The sequence below is a fragment of the Aulostomus chinensis genome, chromosome 22 (assembly GCF_037954235.1).
Source record: "Aulostomus chinensis isolate RoL2024-O1b breed Wild chromosome 22, RoL_Achi_v1.0, whole genome shotgun sequence".
Classification (NCBI taxonomy): Eukaryota; Metazoa; Chordata; class Actinopteri; order Syngnathiformes; family Aulostomidae; genus Aulostomus; species Aulostomus chinensis.
The window spans coordinates 17,521,381-17,545,994 of record NC_141341.1 but is presented as its reverse complement, the minus strand read 5'-3'; the positions used below and the strand labels follow the sequence as shown (position 1 = coordinate 17,545,994).

The 24,614-nt window shown below is 40.9% G+C and overlaps 1 protein-coding gene across 2 annotated transcripts in view; it reads left to right on the top strand.

The window, feature by feature from the left end:
- LOC147241007 (retinoic acid receptor beta-like) overlaps nucleotides 1-24,614 on the top strand; it is a 228,939-nt gene that overhangs the window by 5,229 nt on the left and 199,096 nt on the right. The window contains exon 2 of one of the 2 annotated variants that reach the window (XM_086192550.1): nucleotides 1,605-1,724. The exons of the other annotated variant lie outside the window; for it this stretch is intronic. The gene's annotated coding sequence lies outside the window, so the exon portion shown is untranslated. The remainder of the gene's footprint in view (nucleotides 1-1,604; nucleotides 1,725-24,614) is intronic. 2 annotated transcript variants of the gene reach the window in all.

Genomic DNA, 24,614 nt, shown 5'->3' with positions numbered 1-24,614 from the left:
GTGCAGCACGGTGGTGCAGTGGTTAGCACTGTCACCTCACAGCAAGAAGGCTCACATTCCCCCTCAGTGTTTCTCCAACCGTAAGAAAGTATGTAATTTTTTTTTTTTGGCCTTTTCCTCTTTGACATGTCCATGTGTGACAAGCTGTAATGTAATATTGTGGTGTGATAGTTGGGAGTGGTTTTAGGCATTGCTTCCAGGTGTTGAAAAAGAAATCTGATCTCAGACCTGCTGTGCATGCGTGTTGACCAACAATGATGCTGTTGAGCTTTCAGAATAGATATATATATATATATATATATATATATATATATATATATATATATATATATATATATACCGTATATACGGCATGAAATAAAAATAAAAAGGTGCTTGGCCCATCAGAGGGCAAGTCAGGCTGCGTGGCCCATCATTCCTTCAATACACTGGGGGAAAATGAAAAGTAAAGTTTGCTCAAAATTTTGTGAGAAAATAATTATTTAAAAAAAATGTATACTAGCTATAGAAAAAATTGCACTTGCCCATAGCACTCTATCTGACTCATCAGTACCAGCTCCCTGTTGCTGTTATCACCACTGATGTCGCCTCAGCCCCGGCCCAGTTGGTGTCCTTTGTCCCGGCTCCTCAATGCCTTACAGAGGACCCCTGGCTCCTGCAAGGATCTAGGCCAAAGCTGAGGTTTGGGAATGTACCTGCTTACCCCTGAACCTGTGGCTCAGAGTCCACAGTTCAACATCCAGCCAGCAGCTGTCCTGAGTTAGTTCATGGTGGAAGAACAGCCTCACATGTTACCACCTTGCCTACTCTCAGCTTTTCCAACCACTTCAACAGTCCTTGACACTGCTCCCAGTGGTTGCTGGAATGTGTAGACGCTGTGCATCCCTCCCTGCCGACTGAGGGAACCTCTGTGGTTCCTTGCTCACAGTGCTTGAAATACCCTGCAGGGTATTACCATTAATACCATTGACTGTTTTTTTCTTTTGCTTTTGTTTATGCCGTCACAAACTGTTTTTCTGGAACCACACCTTGGTCAAGCTTCCTGGACTGTTGTACTCTCTCCCATCCTCCTTAAGCAGGATGGTAGTCCATGTGGGCTGCAATGACACAGCTCATCAGCAATCAGAGTGGACACAAGAGAGCTTCATTAAACTTTCAAGTCTTACAAAAACTGTGGTTAATCTGTATCAGTGTTACCCTACCAACTTTGTCCCATGGTTCAGGGAGCTTCAGCAGATTCCTCGGTTTAAACGCTTGGCTCTGCTCCACCTGCATTGTTAACAACTTTGGCTTTATTGATAATTTTAATCTTTTTATACGGTCTATGAAAACACTCCTAGCAGACTAGGTAGCTTGTTACTGACAGATAACATTCTCATGCTGCGCAACCTGTCCCATGTGACTGACAGTATACAAAACACGAGTCTCCTTCTCCGCCTATTCTGGCAGATCATAGCCCAATTTCTCATACCTGCTCCCCCCCGTGGCCCCTGATGCCACTCCCTTTCTCACCATTGGTTTGCACCACCAGCTTTCCTCACAGCTTAAATAATTCACATGAAATTCATGAGATTTTCTCTGGTTTTCCGTTTCTATTCTGCCAGCTCCTGCAGCCCCACTCCATGTACATGCTGCCAACCTCTCATGTATGGAACATCAAGATGACAAAAAATGCTTCTATCCCATTCCTGTCATAACCAACAGAAGTGGTCAAGTGAACCGAGGTAGGTAATGATGGGGGTTAAACACCTGTCACCTGCTCCCGCTGTCTTTTTCCTCTGCAGGAGCAGCTCCTATTGAGTACCCTGTGAGGGTGGCTCTGTTCAACACTCACTCCATTGCCAACAAGTCTTTTACTCTCAAAGAATTATTTATTAGTGAGAAATTGGATTTTCTCTCTCACACTGAAACATGGAAGAGGATCCAGGAATTTCCATCCCTAAATGAACTCTATCCTGTAGACTGCAGTTCTGTCAGCAAACCAAGGCTGTCTGGCCATGGTGGAGGACTTGCAGATTTTTAGAACTTACTTTCACTGCTGGTCAGATAGCACTGAGACCCTTCCCTCTTTTGAACTTAACGCCACCAAAATTGCCTTATTATTTAGTTAAATTTTTTAACGTGCTGAAGTTGAGCCTTTGCTGAAGAAACCCAATCTTGATCCCACCCTCCCAATACAGGCCTACAGCCAAAGTATCCTTTATCTCAAAGTGGTAGAGAAACCTTTCTTTACATATTGTCTGTGTGACTTGCAGTCTGGCTTCTGTAAACTTCATTCAACTGAAACCGCTTTTCTTAAAGTTACTAATGATATCATTATGGCTGCAGATGATGGAAATACTCAGTATTAGTTTTACTTGACCTCAGAATTGGATCATCTTCTTAATAGAAGAAATAACAGTTGGTGGGTATTTTTGGTAGGGCTTAGATTGGTTCTCCTTCTACCGTGCTGAAAGGAGTTTTTTTGTTGCTGTGGGGCAGATCATTTCAGACTCAGCCCCTTCCATGTGTTGTATTCCACAAGGCTCTGTGCTGGGTCCTGTGCTAGTTTCCTTATCTATGCTTCCCCTTGGCCAAATTATCAGCAGGTACAGTGGCATCCCTTATTGTTTTTAAATTGTTTTTACGCTGATGACATCCAATCTGGTATTGTTCTTTTAGTGAACATGATTGATGGACCATTTTACTTGAATATCTGGATTCAATTTGGTTTTTGATGAATGAAAACCCTCTAGCTGACAGGAGCTCATTTTTTTGTAGTTAATTTTTTCACCTTTCATTATTTTGGGGTATTTTATATTGTTTTTATGATTTCTGAATGGTGGCCGTGAGTGTCCTGAAAGGCAGCTACAAAGAAAATGTATTATTATGATTATTATTGCTCCAGAAAGTATGGTTCCTGCCATGAGGCAGAGTTTAGGATTTGTAAGTGGTCATGTACAGCGCAAACTTCATGACTTAGGTGTCTTCCTAGAGCAGTCTCTATTTCTTGAAAATCATGTAAGCCAGCTTTTCTGTTCATGTTATTTCCAGTAGAGGAACATCGCAAGTTACAATCTGTTGTTACTAAGGTTGAGATGGAACTGATAATTTCTTCTTTCATTTCTTCCCATATGAGTTACTGCAACACTCTGTCAACCTGTCAATCAAACTTCAGTTCATGTCCAAAATGCATTTTGCCAGATTTTAAAGACATAACAAGAGATCATGCATCAGACCTGTTTTATCCTCCCTTCAGTGGCTCCCAATCAACTACCGTATTCAACTGAAAATACTTGTGCTAACTTTTAGGGCCTTACACGGTCAATCGCCTCCATATATCACAGACCTCCCCCTTCCATATTCAGCGAATCAATCTTAGGTCTCATGACAAAAATCTGCTGTCTGCCCTTCGCACCCGTTTCAAAACTAGAGGTTTTAAAACGTTCAGGCAGTCGCATCAAAACACTAAAAAGCTCTCAATTCACCTGTGAGGTCTTTGGAATCCTGTGATCTTGTTATGAAGCAGCTTAAAATGTTCTTGTTCAGACAGGCTTTTGGGTTAGACAGGCTCTAAACAGCTTCCCCATGTTAATCATAGCACTCTGCCTCAGAACTGACTGTTGCTGCTCTTGTCTACCAGACTAGTGCCAACAGTTATATTATGATCATGTTTTTATTGTTCTCTCATTTTGTGCTTTTATTTATTGATGTAAAGCACTTTGTGAATTTGCATCTGCAAAAGGTGCGATATAAACAAATTTTACTTCCTTACAAGTGCAAGAAAAGGCTGTCAAATCTTTGAAAAAAATTGTTAGAATATTCCTGAACAAAAAAAAAACCACATACGATAAAACATATTTGAATATCTATTTTTGAGTATTTTGTCAATAAACGTGATATTGATGTCACAGTACACAAGAGGACAAAAGAATATAGCGTATTTTCAAAAGTATATTAACCCACCCAGTGTATTCCTACACAGTAACAATTTAGTATATTAAACCAGATCAGATACACAGTAAAACTTAATTTAAGGACTGCATTGTGTTCTGAATGAGAACTGACAAAGCGCTGTCTCATGGAAATACTTTGTAAATACCGTTTACTGCATCTAATGCTGCAAACCCAGTCTTCCGTCCAGAATCTGAAAGTATTTCAAATCAAACAAAGTCTTTCCAAAAGTCTCTCTCTGTCTGGGTTGGCTGCCGACGAGTTTGTTACCTGCAGTTGTGAAGTCTTCGTCTCTTGAGCTACATTCAGTCATCAGCTTCGCAAGTGATGTGTGACTCCTGTCCGTCATGCGGGAAGTGAGTGCAGCAGGCTCAGGCTCACATGCAAATATTTACTTTCACAATCAAATTTGCATTTTTCCCAACAATTTGATTTCCTGTTCAAAATTAGAATATTCATTGATACCCCCTGTATAAGCGCATAAATCTTCAACTATGGCTTTACATTACAGATGATTTCCTGGTACAGGAGGAGTTGGATTGGAACAATATCATGTGAGCAGCATTAGTTATGAGACAAAGGAGGCTAAACAGTATAATCTAACTGTAGACAATCAATCTTGTACACAGAAATTTTGCTTCTAATAAGGATATCACACTGTTGCACTGTTCGTGCCACTATCATATTATCTACTACAAGTGATAGCATAATTAAACACGTATGGTGAAGCAATGCAGTAAATGAGTAAGATGGAGCGTGTAATGTGGAGAGTCAGGGAGCGGAGGGGTGAGAAAAAGAGAAGACTAGATTATAGAGAAGCCTTTGATGCTGAGTCTAGCTCTGGGAATCCTAGTGTGCCTTCAGGGGAAAGCTCCTCTCACACAACATCAATAATGAATGAAAGATATCTTGTTCAGTGGAAGATTGAACTTAACCGGCATACTGATTTCTATGCGTGAACCTTATGTAAAAATTGCATCAGGGTGTTTGCTATGCTTCATTAGCAAGATAAGAAGCTGTCACTGATGACAACGGGGAGGGTGGGGGGGGGGGGGGGACTGTAAGTTTCTGCATCTTATGTTGCCATATTCCATTGTTTTCAATTGTTCTGTGCGCCAGATGTTACAGTTGTGGGTTTTCTTCGGCCTGTTTAGCACATGCACACAGCATTTGAAGGACTACACCAGTAGCAAACTTCATTTGAGGGCACACATTTCTAATTTGTAAGCTGAGTAATTTATGTGCATGATTTACCTGCCAGACTTTGAAGGCAAAATTGTGGAGGTGCTATAGCAGCAAACCCGTCTTCTGACACTTTTTAAAACCTGTTTATTTACCACGAGAGTTTTGCTGAAAATGTTGCCTGCGTGATTTAATTTTTTTTTTCCCAAATAAGGAACTGATCAAAACACGCACCTTTGACTGTGTTCATGTCCTGTGCCTATCATTTTAGGTTGCCCACAAAAAAAAAAAAAAGGTCTTGCAAAAACTGTTATGTCCCATGTCACTGTTGCACGAAGGGGAGAATTCATCAAGGATGTGACAGGTCGAACCAAAAGAATGATGGAGTATTCCTGGCAGGTCAGGAAACTTGATGAATGAGCTTTTTCATTTTCCTTTTATTTGGTTGTGTCACTGCCACAAGAACCTAAACCAGTGTTCTGGTGATGTGTGTAGAGGTCAGACTTGAAACTGATTGTAATTCAGTCAGAGGACTTTGAGATAATAAATAAAAAAAAAACAAATGAAATTCAGAAATTTGCAAAATTTGGTGGGTGGAAACTTCCCCATATATGTATTCTATATACAGGATAAGAAAGTCATTCTTTTGAACGGTGTATAATGAACATTCCATAATTTGATACTGTGTTTCCTATGAAGAGTGCTGTGGCATGGATGAACATAGTGAATGCTGGAAGTGTTGCTCTCTCTGTCTCCATGCTGCAGCTTTTTGTCTTTTTTTTTTGGAATACATTTTGCATAAACGTTTTGCAGCAATGTATTCCATCTTTCTCATAAAACCAACTTATTCCACTCTCTGCTTTTATGAACATTTGACAGTCTTTGAGGAAATGAAGAAAGCCAGGAGGGAGCGGGGGGGATGGGTGTCATGTCACTCACAGACAAGACAGAGACAGCAATGCAGGGGGAGGGAAAATAGAACAACAGCAGTTCATTGATGCCAAAAATAAAACATATCAGATGTATCCATACACTCAGTTCTGCATTGATTTTTTTCAGTGATTCACCTCCAACTTTTTCGAGGTATTGGGTACCTGAATCAATGGAGCTGCATCTTTCACATTAATCCTGGTGCATCTTGCTGCATCTGTGACAGCAGACAGCTTGCAGCAGTTTGGTAGAATGGCCCATTTTTGTAGATTAAAACAGAATCCAGGCAGCATCAAGCTATTTGATGTCGCAAATCAGAAACATTACTTGTAGAATGGCTTAGCAAGCATTTGTAGCCCGATACAGTAACTAAAGTTCCAGTGAGAAAGAGCTGGATGATGCCACTTCTAAATAATATCATGATTAAGTTATACAGTACCTCGATTAGGATTCATGAGTTTTGTGTAATTATAGGCTGTAGTTCTCTGACATGGTGTGTGTTGGAAGCAGGCTGAAATAACAACTTGTGCTGTGAACATGTTTGCAGTTGATCTGGAAAATTAAGCAAATTAATTTGACTTAATTGCATATCGTATATTGAAGTGCGGATGTTTACCAAAGGGCATGAGGAGCACACTTCACACTCTCCCACATCCCCATACTGCCACATTATACAGAGGGTCAACCAAGTGTCTCTGAGTGACAGCTAACAGTGACAGTTTGTTGGCGCTTCGGCTGCGAAGTTGTTGGACATTTCAAAATCAGTCCAGAAAACACAGCAGAGCTGAAAGTTCAGAAACCGTCTCAAAGTAAACAAAGTCACTGGTCAATCCCGTTACACTCACTTGTATTCGGCTGTCCACATGACAAAGAGGAGCAAGCCCAACAAATGGCAATGCTGACACTTGTTTGCTCAGCAAATGAAGAGATTGTCATTTTGAAAATATCAAAGCTGAGATGTTATAATTGAAGTTAAAAACAAAACCCGATTCCTCTCACCAGGTTTCATGCATGTGTTTCTACTTCTTTTATCCACCCCAAAACACAGTGAAATACTGGTACGCTGTAGTCCGATAGAATTAAAATCAGCTTGGCAGAGGAAACAAGTGATGGCAACAGTAGAAAGTAGTAAAAGTAAGTTCACTGCTCTTTTTGAGGGAATTTAACGATCATTTTAAGTTTGCCAAGAATAGAGATTCTTTGTTCGCCGATCTGCCATCCACCATCTGCCCGACTCACTTAGTCATGCAACATACTGTAATCGTGTAAATTTGTGATTAATCGAGATTATTCACAGGACAGTGTTGCGCTTACCTTCGTTCACTTTTTAAAAATTTGATTCCCAACATTGGTTTACCTGTCCCTGAACACAGTTCTATATCCATGTTAAGTTAAACTAAGCTATTCCTCATTTCGTTGACGATTCCACCTGAGACCCTCAAGGGCACCTTGGAGGGGCTGAGCCTTACTTTTAGAACCCCTGCATCGATGCCAAGACACAGGACTGACAGATGGCAATATTGTGCCACTTTGCAATACGCTTTCTACACCATTTGATTTGTCTCGAGGCTTATTGATTCTTTAAGCTATTTAACCTGTGGGAGGAACACAGATAGATTTTAATGAATTAATCACACGTTGAAATCCCATGATCCATGTCCATGAAATGATCATGACTCAGTCTGCTGTATCTGAGAGAAGAGGCAGAGCCAAAGATAATTTGCTGTGATGGTGATGTTCAGTGTGGAAGTGCTGACTCTTTCATGTGCAGCCTTATAACTATTTTAACAGGGAGGAGAACTGGGATTTCTCTTCAGCAGAAGTTATTTGAAGGGCATGTTAGTCTGCTTTAAATACTGTTTAATTTGCAATGCAAATGACTCTCATTCTCATCTGAATAATCCTCCTGGTTACCTAATACTCTGGCATCATCGCACTCTGTAATATGGCTGTCGCAGGCTCACCGCTGTGGTAAACCCCCTGCCCTCTTTGTCGCTCTATGCAGCTGGAGCTAAAAGGTCAAATAGCATTTGTTCATACATGCTGTTTGGTTTTAAACCTCAGTCAAAGAGCTGTGACTGAGGTTCCCTGACGTAGTTCACACACTGCAAAACACATCCACAGCCATTCTTTCAACTATTTGAATATGGTAAATATTACAATAATGAAATGTAACGAGGGTAATGATGTAATCATTGCCTTTACTTTTAACCCTGTTCTTTTGGGAGCTTTCTCTCCAATACAGCACACATATTCAGAGGATGTGCAAAGTATCACATTTATTTTAAAAACAATTTAAAAGCAACTGAAAGAGTCCAGGCCAGGAGTCTTGTTTCCTTAAAAAAAAATCACAATCAACTCAATTACCTTCTCCAAGAGGGGCAAGCCAGTCCTCTGTTTGCATGCTTTCGTCCTGCCTGGTCAAGGATTGAAGACAGTAGTGAGGCCTTGGCGCAGGGAGACACCACGTTAAATACAGGATCTTCACACCTTTGCTAGTGCCTTAATCCCCTCAAGCATTTTGACAAACAAATGATGGTAATCTTTCCATGTTTTTAAGTCTCCTAACTATAATAAAACTATGAAAGACATCAACCAAACACTTAAATGCAACAAACCAAGAAATCTGTGATGCCAATAAAGTTGAAATAATACAACGCAACAGTAGTAAAAAATAATTGACCTAAGCATGTGAGTTCATGGAGTCAGTCGCTGTTTTCCCATCCAGGCTATCTTGAGTGTAGATCCTTAAATCACGAACGAGAGGTACTTAGCCGGCAGGAGTGCACTTCACCCTTCCACAGACCTTCCAAGCCATGTCCCTTCTCTGGTCTGCCGCTCCCTGCTGTTGTCAGGCACAGACCGATGCACCACTAAGCCACAGCTGCTGGGGGTCGCCACTCTGCTCTCTCAAATGAGCGCTCTTCCAGTCATCCTGCCGCCGCCGTGCTCAGGTCTGTTGGTACTCTGCACATAGTCTCTTTGTCGTGTCCTCCCCGTTTGCCTGCTCTCATCTGCACACCTGCGTTAAAAAGATTCACATCAGGGAAACAGAGCCCAAACCTACAACCAGTTTACCAATCATCCGTGCAGCTTTCTAGTGGACAGGTGTCACACAACGAAAAGAGAGGCTCACACATACACGCAGGCACATGGAGCAGGCCCACACATAAACCCAGGCAGAAGGAGCAGACCCACTCAGGCCTACACATAATCCCACATGCAGGGAGCAGACCCACACAGGCCCATACATAGACCTCGGGAAGAAGGGGTTGAACTACATGTACCGACAGGTAGAAGGAACAGACAAGGAGCAGGCTCTCACACACATGGTCACACGTTCCTGTGACAGAAACAGCAGAATACACACCCTGTTCAAAGATGAAATCACAAGTGATGATGTAGTATCTGAAACTTGGTCCAGCACTTAAAGCAGTACTTAGCCTCTGGTCCAGTGCGACTGTATCAGAGAGCAACTAAGTTTAGATTAATGAATCAGCTTGTCCTGTTTGTTCAAACCAGCACAGGTTCGAGAGTTCTCTTTTTTGTTTAGTCATGGCAAAGTGCTTATGCAGTATTGAACATAACAGCTGAATAAAGAAGACCTCAGTTTTACTGAACGAATTATTTGAGTCTGTAAACAGAAGTTTTGTACGTCTTTGCTATTGTTAGTAGTTTGTCCCCATCAGCTTAAACTTAAAATATATGACGAGCATTTGTAGTGACGGGCGACTTCAAACCATCGAGACATCTGTGCGTACTTGAAAGACAAATTATACCTTGTGGATGAAGCAATGGTTGAATGAGAGTTTTGGGGTGAGTAAAAAGTAGATTTCTTAGCTTTTGATCTCTTTGCAATTGCATAGCAATTGGGTCATAAACACTGTGTTAAGAACAGTGCTGTTTACTCATTGGCCACTAGAATTCCAAGTGTCAGTTCCTGTTATTATGTTAAGGTTGGTTTGGATCTCACGCCAGAGTAGTTAAACTGATACTTCATTGAATACACAGAGTTAGTATCAAACTTTTATTGGACAACTTACAAACAGTTGGTGCATCAGGCTGCAAATGATTATATTGTCAACAAAGCTCTCATTGAGAAAAGCCTCCAACATCAATTAGCTCACAGAGAAGGTGACCAGGTAGCGCTGCGAGCTATTGTGTTGCCTACCAGCACTGGTTCGGTTCCATGTAGCCATGTGCCCATGGATCTGCACAGACTCAGCTGTCAGTGTGGGAAACCAGGTAAGGGTTTGATGTGTCCTGCTTGCTGCAGTAGCACCTCTTTTGGTTGATTGGTCCTTTGTGCTACACGCCCCTGGTAAAACTCCTAGCTGTCAGGTGAATAGATGTAAATGCAACGTGGGAAGTATGTGCTGGTGCACAGTGTTCCCCTGAGCGCCAGAGGGGACAGACTAATGACCAGGACAGCTCAGTAGAGTGACGGTACAATTGTACAAGAGAGAAAAACAGGGGAAAAATAGATTTAAAAAAAACAAACAAACCCACATTGTGCAAAGTAGAGACATCACCGGGGTGTGTAGCTTGAAACTTTGGTCATTTGGAATATCAGGTTCTATTTCATGGTGCAAAGTTAAGACTGGCCCACAGTACAAGTCTGTAAACTTTCTGTGGAATACTTTACTCAGCAGTGAACTTATTCCTGCTGTCATATGTCTCCACACATCTCCTTTCATAGCAGATTTGCTGTCACAGACTCTGAAATGTGTATTTATTTGACATAATTGTTGAGATGGGTATTGCAAGAATTTTAATAGTGTCTGTCTCCAGTTTTTTTACAGTTATTCTTCAGTCTTTGCTGTCCTGCATCTCTGTCATGTCCTACTTTTATTTCCCTGTTAACATCATTCACTTGTATAACTTCTGTCCTGGCTTTTGTGACAGTAATTAAAAAAAAATAACCACATTTGAAAATGGTGATTAAGTTTACAGCTGTGCCAATTGTGGGCTTCTGGTTCCATATTGACACGAATAGTGAAAAATAACAATTAGGCCAATACATATCATTGATCATTAAATATCTCTATTTATTCCCACTTTTTTGTGTGTTTGTGAGGTTGCTGGTTTTGCAAGATAATAATATTGAGAGATGAAATGAGGAATCAGTATAATTGGGCTTCATCCTGAAGTTCGAAACTTTTACCAGTCAGAGGTTCTGGAATATTTCACAGGATTACAATTCATCCTGAGAGGAACATGAATGTTTGAAATGAGTGTCAAACAGTCCATGCTATTGCTGTCAGAGCTGGGATTCTGCAGAGTCTGGTGAGCTAACCCAGTGCTGCCCTCTCTGCAGCCAGCTGGGCCTGATACATTAAAGACTAGGGTTGTCACAACTGTTAACAGTACCACTGCATTTGAAAATAATCAATACCACATTTGCTGTAAATATATATATAAATCCATCCCATCCATCCATCCCTTTTCTTGTTTTATATATATATGTATGTGTATATGTGTATAAATATATGTGTGTGTGCATATGTGTGTATATATATATATATGTATATATATACATATATATATATATAAATATATATATATATATATATAAATACTATAAACTCCACAGTAAAACAGTAAACAGTATAAGTGGTTGTAAATGGACGGATGGTGTTTCTGTGCACAATGATGTCACTTGCGATCAACTGAAGCAGAAAAGCTGCCTTCACATGGAATCAGAGGCAGACAGAAGTATGTTGACGTTAAATTATTGGTTGTGGTTCAGTTGTGGTTAAATTACATGAAGAAAAAACCTGGCAACTTCTTCTGCCATGGTTATGAAGGGTTGTCCAATTTTACAAGGGAATATTTCAACCCCTACCACTTGAAACTTTGTAGGGGGAGGTGTAGGGGTAGTGGTAGGTTTGAAAATAAAGAAATGGGATTGGATCTTTGTCGTACTTACTGAGGCTTTCAGTCTAAATTGTTGCTTGTGTTGCACGTCGATTTGCACACCGGCAGCTGCCAAATGAAATTGTAGACGGTAGAAAATGGCAAACTGGAAATCATCTAGTGAACAGGAGAGGGATTGAAAAATAGAGCAAGTCCAGCAAAAGCATGTACATGGCATTCTATCTATCTATCTATCTATCTATCTATCTATCTATCTATCTATCTATCTATCTATCTATCTATCTATCTATCTATCTATCCATCCATCCATCCATCTATCTATCTATCTATCCATCTATCTATCTATCTATCTATCTATCTATCTATCTATCTATCTAGATAGATAGATAGATAGATGATAGATAGATGATAGATAGATGATAGATAGATAGATATGTTTTAAATGGTTCTCTTGTTATTTTTGTGGTCTGCAGCATATGTCGTAGGAAGCTCATTTGCTTGTTGGTCATTGATACTGTACTTGCTTGAATGACTGACACACTGCTATTTTATTTTGAATGTCTTCCTGGCACACTGCATATTAGCAGAGGGAAACTGTAGGGTCCCTTCTCTTCCTTTACAGACCTACTTGGAGCAGTGATAGGAATGAACTAAAGAAATAAAATGGTTTTATACCTTTCTTTCCTTTTTTTTGTTCTTTTTTTGGAGGAAGTTTCAGTATTAGATGAGTCAAACTCTCCTCTTCAGCGGGATAACTCCTCTCAAACAGTTACTCACGTTCCCGCCTGCAGTCTGACCTGCTGGCCATGGAACAGCTCCTCTGCAGCAGTTGGGCTTATTTGCTGTGATCATTAGTCAGCAGTATTTACTGTAACCTAATTTCCAATATTTTGGTCTGTAATTTCCTGATAATGTATTTGCAGTTGCGGCTTGCGGCAGTGTGTACTGTACAGTATGCAGTGTGTTTTTGTGTTTACCGCTGGTGAGTGATGATTCACCTCTCACTGAACCTTCCTTGGTTGCCAGAGCAGCTATTGGCAAATTCATTGCCACACCGTGCCAAGTGTTTGTACCCGTCCACTGTGTCTGGCGAGAGGGGTGTCCCTGGCATCCCGCCGCACCCATCCCCCTCCACTCCTCAAACACAACACTGTTAAGGGGGTCTATGGGTGGGGTTGCAGTGTGAAAAATCCTCTTCAAATTCTCTGTCTGCAGAGCCAGAACCACTCAATATGTTCCTGAATATCCTTGGAGAAGACGAGCAGAGAAAGAGACGTTCCGTATCAACAAGCATCTCTCTGGTACTTAACTCTTTCTAAGGTTTGTTTATCCCCACATGTTGCATTCCAGAGGTTAATTTCTGGGAGCTGGCGAAAAAAATGATGGATGGTTTAAAGCAAGGACATTATTCTGTGCTCCACCTCGTCATGCTGCAGCTTCTCCGTCCTGCTGTCCTTTCTCTTGGCTTCCTGCTGGGACATGGGCGGAGTCACTCCCTTGACAGTTATTCAGGCCTGTAAATACAAACTCACTTACAGAAGTCTGTGTAAGATCAAACCTCCTGAATTTGCCTGTCAGTGTTGTCAACAATGTACCCATGAGGAAGAATATGAGTTGGACTTGATTTAATAATTGAGTGTGTCGCACACTCACTAAGACCTGACTTGACAATGTGTAAAATCTAAGTGAAGACCCTCCAGCTCATCTCAGCATTAGACAGTTGCAGTGGGTTTACCGCCGTACATTGACAGCAAGGGCTGAGCAATCACTCATATAATGAAGATTAACACAGATGAATAGCAACTGAGACAGGGCTGGACAATTAATCAAAGTTTTATTGGAATCACAATATGGCCTTTGCTAAAGGCCAAATGTGTGTCCAAATACCATTCTAAATGAAGTATGGTGCTGCTGCAAGACACTGAATCTGTGTATGACTTGTTGTTGGAGCGCACGGGTAGCAGGGCTGTGTGTTCTGCAGCACTCACACAGGCTGTGTAACCAAAGCACAACAACAGATTTCACAAAATCTCAAACTATTGCTTTAATATTTCGAGTGATTAGAAGAGATGACGTCACTCCAAACCTGTAAGCTGAGTTGACTGTAGGTCCTCCACACTTCAGTAATGATCACATGTATACAATGTGCCTAATGACTCCACATGAGCAACATTTGCCGCTTCTGCCAGATTCCAGTGAGGTATTCAGTTGAGGGAAAGGCAGGATCAGTTACAGGGAACTGGAATGTTAATTAGGCCTGCTGATTTCACTTGCTGTAAAGACACATTCCTGGCCACGGGGAAGACATTCCTGACATCGCTGCTCATTTTAGAATAAACGGGAAAAGGAGAGGAAGCGTCTGCCTTTTGTCATGAGAGAACTGAAGTGAGTCTAGTTCTGTGAGCTGTTGTTCTTCCCCATGATGGCAAGTTAGGGACTGATTATGGACGTGTGACTTATCTAAGTGTGCCAAATAATATTTAGTGAGTTTTGATAACAAGAATTAAATCTGATGCAATTAAAGTAAAACATGCTTATCATAATGGAGATGATTCCTTGTTTGTTTAGTCTCAAGCTAACATGGAGTATAAACCTTATCTAAGAATGACGGAATAGCACATTTCCATGATATGGATTTTTCTGTCTCATTTAATGTTGAATGTCCAATGTATGTGGTGGGTATTTACAGTTATTCACATTTCCATGATGAGCTGTCATCTGGACAGGGTTGAGGTTTTATTCATGTTAATCTGCCAACATCAATCTTTGACTGACCCTGTCTATGCTTTCATGAATAAAGCTTGGTAAATTTCTTATTGACAAATGTAAATTTACATGTAAATTTACAAACTTCTCCCTCAAATTTGTAGGTTTCTTGTGGAAATGTATACATTATTTTGTTGACTTATTGATACTAGAAAAAGCAACAACACTATGAACTTATATAAAGGTCTTTTCAAAGAAGAAAGATGCGTCTCCGTTTTCCTGGATTTTTCTTTTCCCATCCATTTTCTACCGCTTATCCTGTTAAGGGTCATGGGGGGCTGGAGCCTATCCCAGCAGCCTTTGGGTGAGAGGCGGGGTTCACCCTGGACGGGTCGCCAGTCCATCACAGGGCCAACATATAGAGACAGACAACCATTCACACTCACAGTCACACCTACGGTCAATTTAGAGTATCAATCAGCCTCGTCCCCTCTTGATGTCTTTGGACTGTGGGAGGAAGCTGGAGTACCAGAGAGAACCCACACAGGAACAGGGAGAACATGGAGACTCACACAGAAAGATCCTGTGATGGAGCCGGGACTGGAACCTGGAACCTTCTTGCTGTGAGGAGACAGTGTTAACCACTGCACCACCGTGCCACCCTTAAACATGAACCAGTTTTTTTTGTATTGTCATCCTGTTAAGTTTTACAATCTAGATAAATGCGCTGTTTGATTGATCCCACAAACTGTATTTCCACAAAAAAACTTTATAAAGTTATCTAGTTTTTCCTTTGCAATGACAAATCTAAAATATATGAATATGGGAATCTTTCTGGATGTATAATGTCACCCATGGCACTGATATGTCAGGGTCACTGGGGTCACGCTCTAGTACGTACAAGCTAACTATGGGTCACTGAAATTTCTTCCACAGTACACAAAGAGTGAGCCTCAGTCAGCTTGTATATACAGCAGCCTGTCCTTTTTGTCCAACTTTCCAGAGCTCTTATGAGGAACAGCATGGATTGTTCTGAGTAAGAACTCTGCCAATCAGCTTTGTTCATTGGTAAGTAGCAAATAGGACTCAGAATAATCGAACTATCCATTTAAAGTAGCATGATGTGAGCAGGGAAACAGGAGAAAATAAAAATGAACTCAGTCAAGGCACATAATGGTTCTAATGCCCTATTAAGCAAAGCAGTTTGACTTAAAAAAAAATGACACCAAAAACAACAAAATAATACAAGTAACATTATTGGCTCTGCGACATTCTTAAGTGGATAAGCACAAAAATCTGAAGGGTCAGAATAGGATATTTGGAACTCTCAAATAAAAAGTGCTTGTGTGAGTTCAGTTTGTGGATGAGAATGAGACTAAGAAACACCCACATTTACACAGATACTCTCATGTTTGTGGCCCAGCTATATATATGTACTCTTTTTCAGTATTACCGGGGTTGTCACACTGAGCACAAGACATAATTCAACGATATCCATGCAGAGTTAGCCTTCCTCCAATGCGTGTACTCCATCTGTCATCTTTACACTCTCGTCCAAACCACATTTAAGTCTCTTTCACCTCTTCAGTCAGCAACAGGCTTGTATTTTTATGCATTTCATCCGCCTCACCTGGCAGCTGATGGAATCCGTCACATCTTCCGAGGCCTCTGACCTGCATATAAGCAGTCCAGTCACGTCTGCGGGCCCACAGAGCCATCTTAAACACTGCACAGATCATCTAGACTCAGCTGCTTTGATCTTAAAGAAACGGCTTCTCAGAGGCAAAATCCATACGAAAGTTTTCAGACTTCACAATGCCTGACCAATCTAGCAAATGATGCTAGGATATGCGGAGCCTTTCAAATACTGGTTTGATTTTTCACCTCTTCAGTGAGGAATCCAAAGAAAGAAAGTGGGAAAATGACAGTGTATCCTAAGACTAGGTTGACAACGGAATACAAATGCTACTTTCATATTTGGCCCTGGAGAAATGTCTTACTCATGTGCACCAAAGGCACAATGAGTGTTTGACAGCCCATACTAGCTTTATTTTCCCTGCAGCACTTAGTTTGTGTCCTCGGGAGAGGAAGATATGATGTGATTAATTATTAGGTAAAATATTACTTATCTCAGCGAGGAATTGACAGTTTTGTAACAGCATGTTGGCTTGTAATAGGATGTAACGGAGGGGAAACATCAGCTTAATGACACTAGACAAAGGAACATGTATGTGTAATGCAAAGCAGCAAAAATAGATGGATACATATATCTATAAATAATACATATTTGTAATTGCTGTACAGGGAAGCAGACAGCATGAAGCCTTATTTCTGTGAACAAATCATAATGTAAGAATAAGTTGCTGTTACACAAATTAAAAAAAACAAAACAGCACAACTGCTTTTTCTTGTGAAACAAGAGTTTTACCCTGTAGGCACTGTGACCAGTGGGCTATGGGGTGTGTGTGTGTGTGTGTGTGTGTGTGTGTGTGTGTGTGTGTGTGTGTGTGTGTGTGTGTGTGTGTGTGTGTGGGAGGGGGGTGTCTACAGAGTTAAGAACAATTCTTGTCACAAAAATGAGAGCAGCTGGTACACCATAAGGTCAATCCACCTTAAGTGAGTGTGAGCTGAAGTTGGGCTAACCCCCTCCACTTTCAAAAGAAGGCAAGCAAAAAAACACAAACTTGAGATGATGATTTATTCACCAACAAATAGCTTCAGCAGGTCCACTCATGGTGGTGATGTCATCATGAGTCCCGAGCAGGTTTCTCTCAGATCCTGAAGGGAAATGTAGCCTGTGCGGATGCTACTGTGATAGCATTACCTAATCAGTGTTGTTAAACTAGCTGTTCGGGTTATGAGATTGCTTGATGAAAAATGGGGCGCGGTAGAGTGACAGTGACACTAAACTGAAGTCTTGGAAACTTGACAGCAGGCCTTATCGCTACTACAGTAGCTGCCAGGGGTGACCTACAAAGTACTCTTGAGCAACACCAACAGCAGGTTAGAACCCTTCCTTATTCCAGCTGACGTGGGTCAAGAAGAAGAGAGACAGTTAACCTCCCGAGTCTCCCAGTGATGTAACCTGCATGTTTGGTGTGACAGACGTGCTACTTCTCCTCAATTATGAAAATCAGAGTGGATTATTTGCTGCTTCAAATGGGAATAATGAGGTGAAACAGCTGGCCTCCCCCATTCAACAGCAGTCTTGAAATCCAGTATAATATACATGTGCATGCATCCTGTATATCTGTTACACCACTGTATCCGAATAACTATGTCTATTATTGTCTGTTGTAAGTATGTATCTGTCAAACATCAAACTCTAGACAGAAAAGTAGAACTCCTCTGCAGTATTGGATTTCAGTCAGCTGCTGGGTTACACCGAGGTAGAAAACAACATGTGAAAGAATAAAAAATCAGTTTGGGTGAGAAGAAGATGCCAAACATCTTGTTTGCTCCTTCAGTGCTTGCAGAAATGCTGTAATGAATACAAAAAGTTTTTCTTCAGTTGGGCATCTTAATAAATCCAAACATCTAAAGTACCACAGAAACAACTATTAAAAACCCAGCGGTGAACTGCCAGCTGATGGAATCTTTAAATCCTTCCTCTTGCAAAAAAAAACATGCAAAAAAAAGTAAAACATTTATGCAGCATTTAAAGTGTCTTTGCCTTGATATGATAGCCTTTTTCAAAACTGATCTAAAACTTCACCAGCTCAATAAATCCCTCTATGACTAACTTCAAAACCGTGTAACACACAAATTGGATTAATTAGCTTTCATACAATACCAAATAGAAACACTCTATAAGCCTGTATTTTGTGCATGCAAACATTGTAGCAACATGTCTGTTGATAAAAAATGATGGAGGAGGGGGCAGTTTAGGTTCCTACCTGTTACTCAGGGTGTTTCACGGGGCTCCAATCTGATATCCTATTCAAAATTTCTATCAACAATACTTTGTCTTCCTTTAATGACAGCCAAACCCACCCGTGCACAGATGACTCAGTTTTATTCTGTAGTGCTGATTCTGTCTAACTATCCACTGAGAGGTGGCCACCTTCCTTTTACTCCCTGTAACACCCCTTCAAAGATCTTGGACAAAACAAAATGCAAACAAAATTAAAATTTCCTGGTTTTCTCAAGATCCAACAACCGACTAACCTGTAGATGAACACTTTAGGCAGTTCAAACACTGACACGGTTATTGAATATTATTTATTGAATTAACCTCACCCACAAATTTAAAAAATGGCTTCTTCTTATATTGAAAGAATCTACACTTTGCTCGAATCTGCAGTTGTGTCAATCTTAGGTTATGGTCACGTGATTTATAAGAACGCTCCTGTCTCCACACTTGGTGGGAGCTTTTATTCATTACTGACAACTCCTGACATGCTCATCATCACTGTGATCTCATCCATCTCGTATTAAAAAAAATCACTGGTTCTTATATGTTTACCATGTCCTGACAGGAAAACTACCATCATACATCATAAATGTCTATTCCACAGGAAATGCATCTTGGCTGTAATGCCAGAACCCAGCTTGAAAAGACAGCTTTAAGTGTCAGCGCAGAAAATTCTGGGAATCCTCTGAAATGTGACTTAAACTGAATACATGGATTCCTCTTGGACATTTGTTTGATTTCTCTCATGAATGGACTCAGCAGCTCTGTAAATGAGGGTTGACCTAATCAATCAATCAATCAATCAATCAATACATACATACATACATATGAAGTACAATACAATACAATATGAAACATTGTAAAAGCTATGCCATATTATGTTAAAAATTGCCTGGTGTCCTAGCAGAGAGTCAGCTTAGTTCCAGCAGGCTGCAGTACACAAGCAGGAACTTAATGATTTACAACTTATTTTTCTCCTTAGGATTGCACCATTTTGAATTGCGATATGATTTGTTATCAGATTGCTATCAGATGGAATGTTAATTGAGTCACGATCCTCACATTCACTCAAAAACCCATCAAAAATGACGATCAGTGGTCTGATTTTGGGGGGATTTGTATCAAACAAAGATGATTTCTTAAGACTGGATAAACCAACAATATTTAATTGGTATTTTTGACACAGTTTTAAAAAATATGACGCTTTCCTTTGACCATTTTGCAGGATGCATATCAAACTGCATGGCAGTTTTGGTATTAAAAAAAAAAGCCTTTGTGAGTTTGATTCTGTAAAATAATGATTTTCTTGAATTTGAGTTAGGCAGGCAGGTCTAATAAAGTTAGATCAACTACAAGTGCTGCTGGAGCTTTTTGACGTCTTCAAGTCAAGCAGACAGGGCAAAACATGTTTATTAAGGACAAACAAAGTGACAAACTAGTTTACTAATAGAAAAAAATTGCCTTTTCCACTTATTTCATGGGCGGCATGGCAGTGCAGTGGTCAGCACTGTCACCTCACAGCAAGAAGATTCCGGGTTCAAGTCCCTGCTCGGGCACGAGTCCTGGCTCGGACACGGGATCTTTCTGTGTGGAGTCTGCATTTTATCTTGTACCTGCATGGGTTCTCTCTGGTTCCCTCCAGATACTCCAGCTTCCTCCCACAGTCCAAAGACATCAAGAGGGGACGAGGCTGATTGATACTCTAAACTGACCGTAGGTGTGACTGTGAGTGTGAATGGTTGTCTGTCTCTATGCGTTGGCCCTGAGATGGACTGGCGACCCATCCAGGATGAATCCCGCCTCTCACCCGAAAGCCGCTCCAGCCCCCCTCATGACACTTAACAGGATAAGCGGATTAAAATGGATGGATGGATGTTGCTACAGTGTTTGCATGCACAAAATGCAGGTTTACAGAGTGTTTCTATCTGGTATTGCAAGAATGTTAATTATTCGTAAACGGTTTTAAAGTTATTCAGTCAACTTAATTATTTGATTTAGACATTACAGTCATACTTTTACTGTGACCCTCAACAGTATAAGCAGAAGAAAATGGATGGAAATGGCATTTATTTAAACTTTTTACTCAAAATTTGAATTAGTAACCTGGAGACTTGGAATTTAGAAATTAGGGTTAGTAAAGGGTCTATACTTGTGTTGCACAATCTACCAAAATTATGGTACATTTTGAAAACTGATTTGCAAAAAGTGTCGTACAGTACAGCGGTACTATTTTTTTCTGTTAGTACCGACACTTGATGAATGACAGCAATGCTCCATGCAGCCTCAGTGGCAAATTTAACGTCACCTGCAGAGAACATGATTTCTAATGGACACCAAAAACAAAATACTAGTGGGTTGTTGGAGTAACGTTGGGCTGAAATGGCCGAATCATGGTTAGTCCTTCAATGAAATATAAGAATAGAAAATGAATCAAGTAAATTTTAACTTCCTTCATCTCCAGCTAACAAATTTTGCATACAAGAAAAACATCCTTTTGTCAAATCACTGTTGCTGTACTGTTTCAGCATTAATACTTCTACATACTAAATGGAATATTTTTGATTTGAAACTTTATTCTGGACTCAGCCATAGGTCCATATCAAAACAATACAACATACTGTGTGTGTGTGTGTGTGTGCGTGCGTGTGCGCGCGCCCTGTAGGCCAGTCAGCTCTTTTGACCTTGCTGCTGTTTCTTCAATTTTCACCACTCGCTCTGAGTCAGACCTTTAATGTTGCGCATTGATCAAGTCAGGATTGAAATAAAACTCCCTCTCCCACCCCTACCACTCTATAGATTTCTCTCTTGCTCACACCCGCTCACACACAAGCAAACAAAAAATGCTGATTAATTGCATGTTGCAGGAGATGATAGATTGTGACCTCGGTCTCACCTTTGCTGTTGTCATTGTCCCACAGCATGAAGGATGGACACACGCACACAAACCAATGATCTTTTCCCCATCCAGCCCAAAGCCCCGAGTCTGAATAATTCAATTTGTTTCCACTAAAGCCACGTTTGTCATAGCTGCTCTGTGCTCTCGGGCTCCTTAACCAGCAAGCTTCGCTTTATACACTTTGATTCACTACACAAAGTGCAGGTTTCAAGAGATCATGGGGAATCCACATTGATGGCATTTCACAGCACTTGCTTGCAAATGAGATTTTGCTTTGTGTTAGATGAAGGAATGACATATTTTCATGGAGCTTTTAATAGCACGTGGGACCAATTTAATTGTGATATTTTTTTCATGACACAAATCAGACTGCGGTGAGGTGAGTTGTTCTAGAGCATTGCACATTGAGCTCAAAACTAACAAACACTTCTGGTTTATTAAAATGTGGCTCTTAAATGTTGAGCTGAAATATGATTTTATGATTTATTTACTGGACGTGGCACCATCACCATGACAACTGAGCGGACTCGATGAAGAAGTCCATGTTTGAGTCCATTTACCATATTATGTGACTGTTTTCTATCCGTGATGACAATAATATTATAATAGATCCGGCATCGCTCCAGCTGGACACTGCAGCCTCCCCTCTTCCCTTCTGTGCTGGGGCAGAGCTCCTCCATCCACACGCACACGCACACACATGCAGGCGCGCACACACACACACATACCATTCATCCTCCTGTCTCCAGCTGCTGCATCCCTTTACATCCCACAATGCACTGTGTCTTGGTTTACCTCCTAAAGGAGGTCCTATTTATATCTCTTTATCAATCAGTCAATCAATCAATGCAACTCTTTATTTGTGGAGCATTGTTAACACAACCTGGTTTGTTCCCAAAGTGTATCACAAGATTCAAGCATAAAGAAGAAAACATCAAACCAACAATCCATCAAACCACAGCAAAAAGGGATCATCAACCCACATGGACAAAAATAATCATTTTGGGGACTGTGGAAATGCTATTGTAAGATATTCTAATAAGGCAATGCCAGAGGAAGGAATTAAAATAATTTCATTTCATAATAGGGCAGCACGGTGGTGCAGTGGTCAGCACTGTCGCCTCACAGCAAGAAAGTTCTGGGATCGGGCACAGGATCTTTCTGTGTGGAGTCTCCATGTTCTCCCTGTTCCTGTGTGGGTTCTCTCCAGGTACTCTGGTTTCCTCCCAGACACCAAAGACATGCAAGAGGGGACGAGGCTGATTGATACTCTAAATTGTCCGTAGGTGTGGCTATATATATATTATATATAAAGTGAACTGGACATCTAGGCCACCTCACCTGGCACCTATTGATGCAAAGCAGTGGTTCAACACCAAGTCCCTCACAGTACCCTCACAATTCCTTACTGTAGGAAAAAAATCCTTAAAAAAGCACTATATTCTTTTTCCCAGTTCTCCAGCTGCATAGCCAGAGATGGCGCAGGCCTATTATTAAACAGTGTTGTGGCTTCCTCTCTGTTTTTATTGAAATTCAAGGAAATGAAAGGACAGGCTTAAACCTTAAACATCGAGCTAGGACTGCTTTCATAGAAGGCAGGATATTCATGGATGTGACCTGAGTGCAACCTCAGTGAGGAGGTCATGACTGTGACCAGCAACAGTTGGCCACATAAATACAATAATCATTGGACTGTTTGTGGATATTGCTACTTAGGCAGGGAAGGGAAACACTCAGATGGAAGGTTTGGTCTCTGCAGATTCAGAGACTCAAATTCAGTGAGTCACTTTTATAAAGACAAATATCTCACCCATACTTCCAGAATGCTAGATGTTAATGTTCTGTGGTTTAACTTCTCTTCATATGTCCCCGTCAGCCGTGAAACTTCTCCTCTGGTCCAGGCTGCCCCTGGTTTTCAAATGAGATTCATGGATTTGTGGGTTGTTTTTTTGTTGGTTTTTGGGGGGGGTTTTGTGATGAGAGGAGAAAAAAAATGGACAGGAGGTTGAGGGGTTGAGGTCACTTCTGGTGGTCGAGCCAATGAACCTGTTACTTAAAGACCTCAAGAGCTCACTGTAGTATTGCCTTTACACCAATCATAAGAACAGGGACGGATTATGTTTGTGGTCACTACTCCAACATGTGTTCATAATGTCTAACGAAAGGGCCATCGATGCATTAGATAGAGCAAGCTGTATTTATTTCTGGGAGAATGAAAGCAGTTTGTTTGGCCTGGCTTGTGTTTGGGGTCATTTGACATTGATCACATGTCATCTTCTATTTTGTTGTCCAAGATGCCAGTTTAGAAGAGAAAACCAAGGTTCCTTTCTTCCTTTCTTAAATGCTGTTTTTTTAAACTGTGATGAACGGCTGCATTTTGTTGGCTTTGTCCTGAAACTCAGTGAATTATCAGTCAGGAAACCCAAAATTCAACTGTGATCCTTCAATTCAATTCTTCAATTTGTCTCAGAAAAGAGGAGAAGATTACTGTTGCTGCTTTTGTTGTCACATCCTTTGAGTGTGAATTTGGGTGGTTAAACCTTTATTCTGTGGCTGCTTTATCCAGATAGCTATGACGTCGATTGCTGACAAGTCTCGGCTGCTGGCAGTGACAAGACATGCAAAGTTAACGTTAGCTACATCTCTGACTACTCATCTTTAACTACCGCAGAGATATTCCAGCCTCAACATGATTATCCAACATAAACCTACTGTCAGCAACGGGCCATCAGTGACGACTGCTGGTTGCAGACAGCAGGCAAATGGAGAGGCCCAGTTAGACAGGCGGTTGGCCAGGCATGCTAGCAGCAGCCAGCTCTGCCATCCAAATCAGTCCCATGTCAGCAAAACCCAAAGTTTGTGTTTAGCTTAGATTGGTCCTGCAGGGGTTGAACGTGACACATACAATCATTCATTTTAGAAAAAAAACAACAAAAAACCCAACTGAATGAGAACATTCAGCTGGTATCTTTCCTCACTAGCTAGCTGCTGCAGCCCTCTGTTTTTATGAGGTTTCTGGGATTATTACCAACAGTAACAGAATAGTTTCGTTTGTTTCATTAAAAGCTGCTGTTCTAAAGTGGAGAGTTGTAAATAGAGAACAATCCTATGATTTTTTTTTGTCCTGTTCCGGGGGATAGAGAGAGGGAGAGTAAAGTGAGAATGCAAATCAAACAA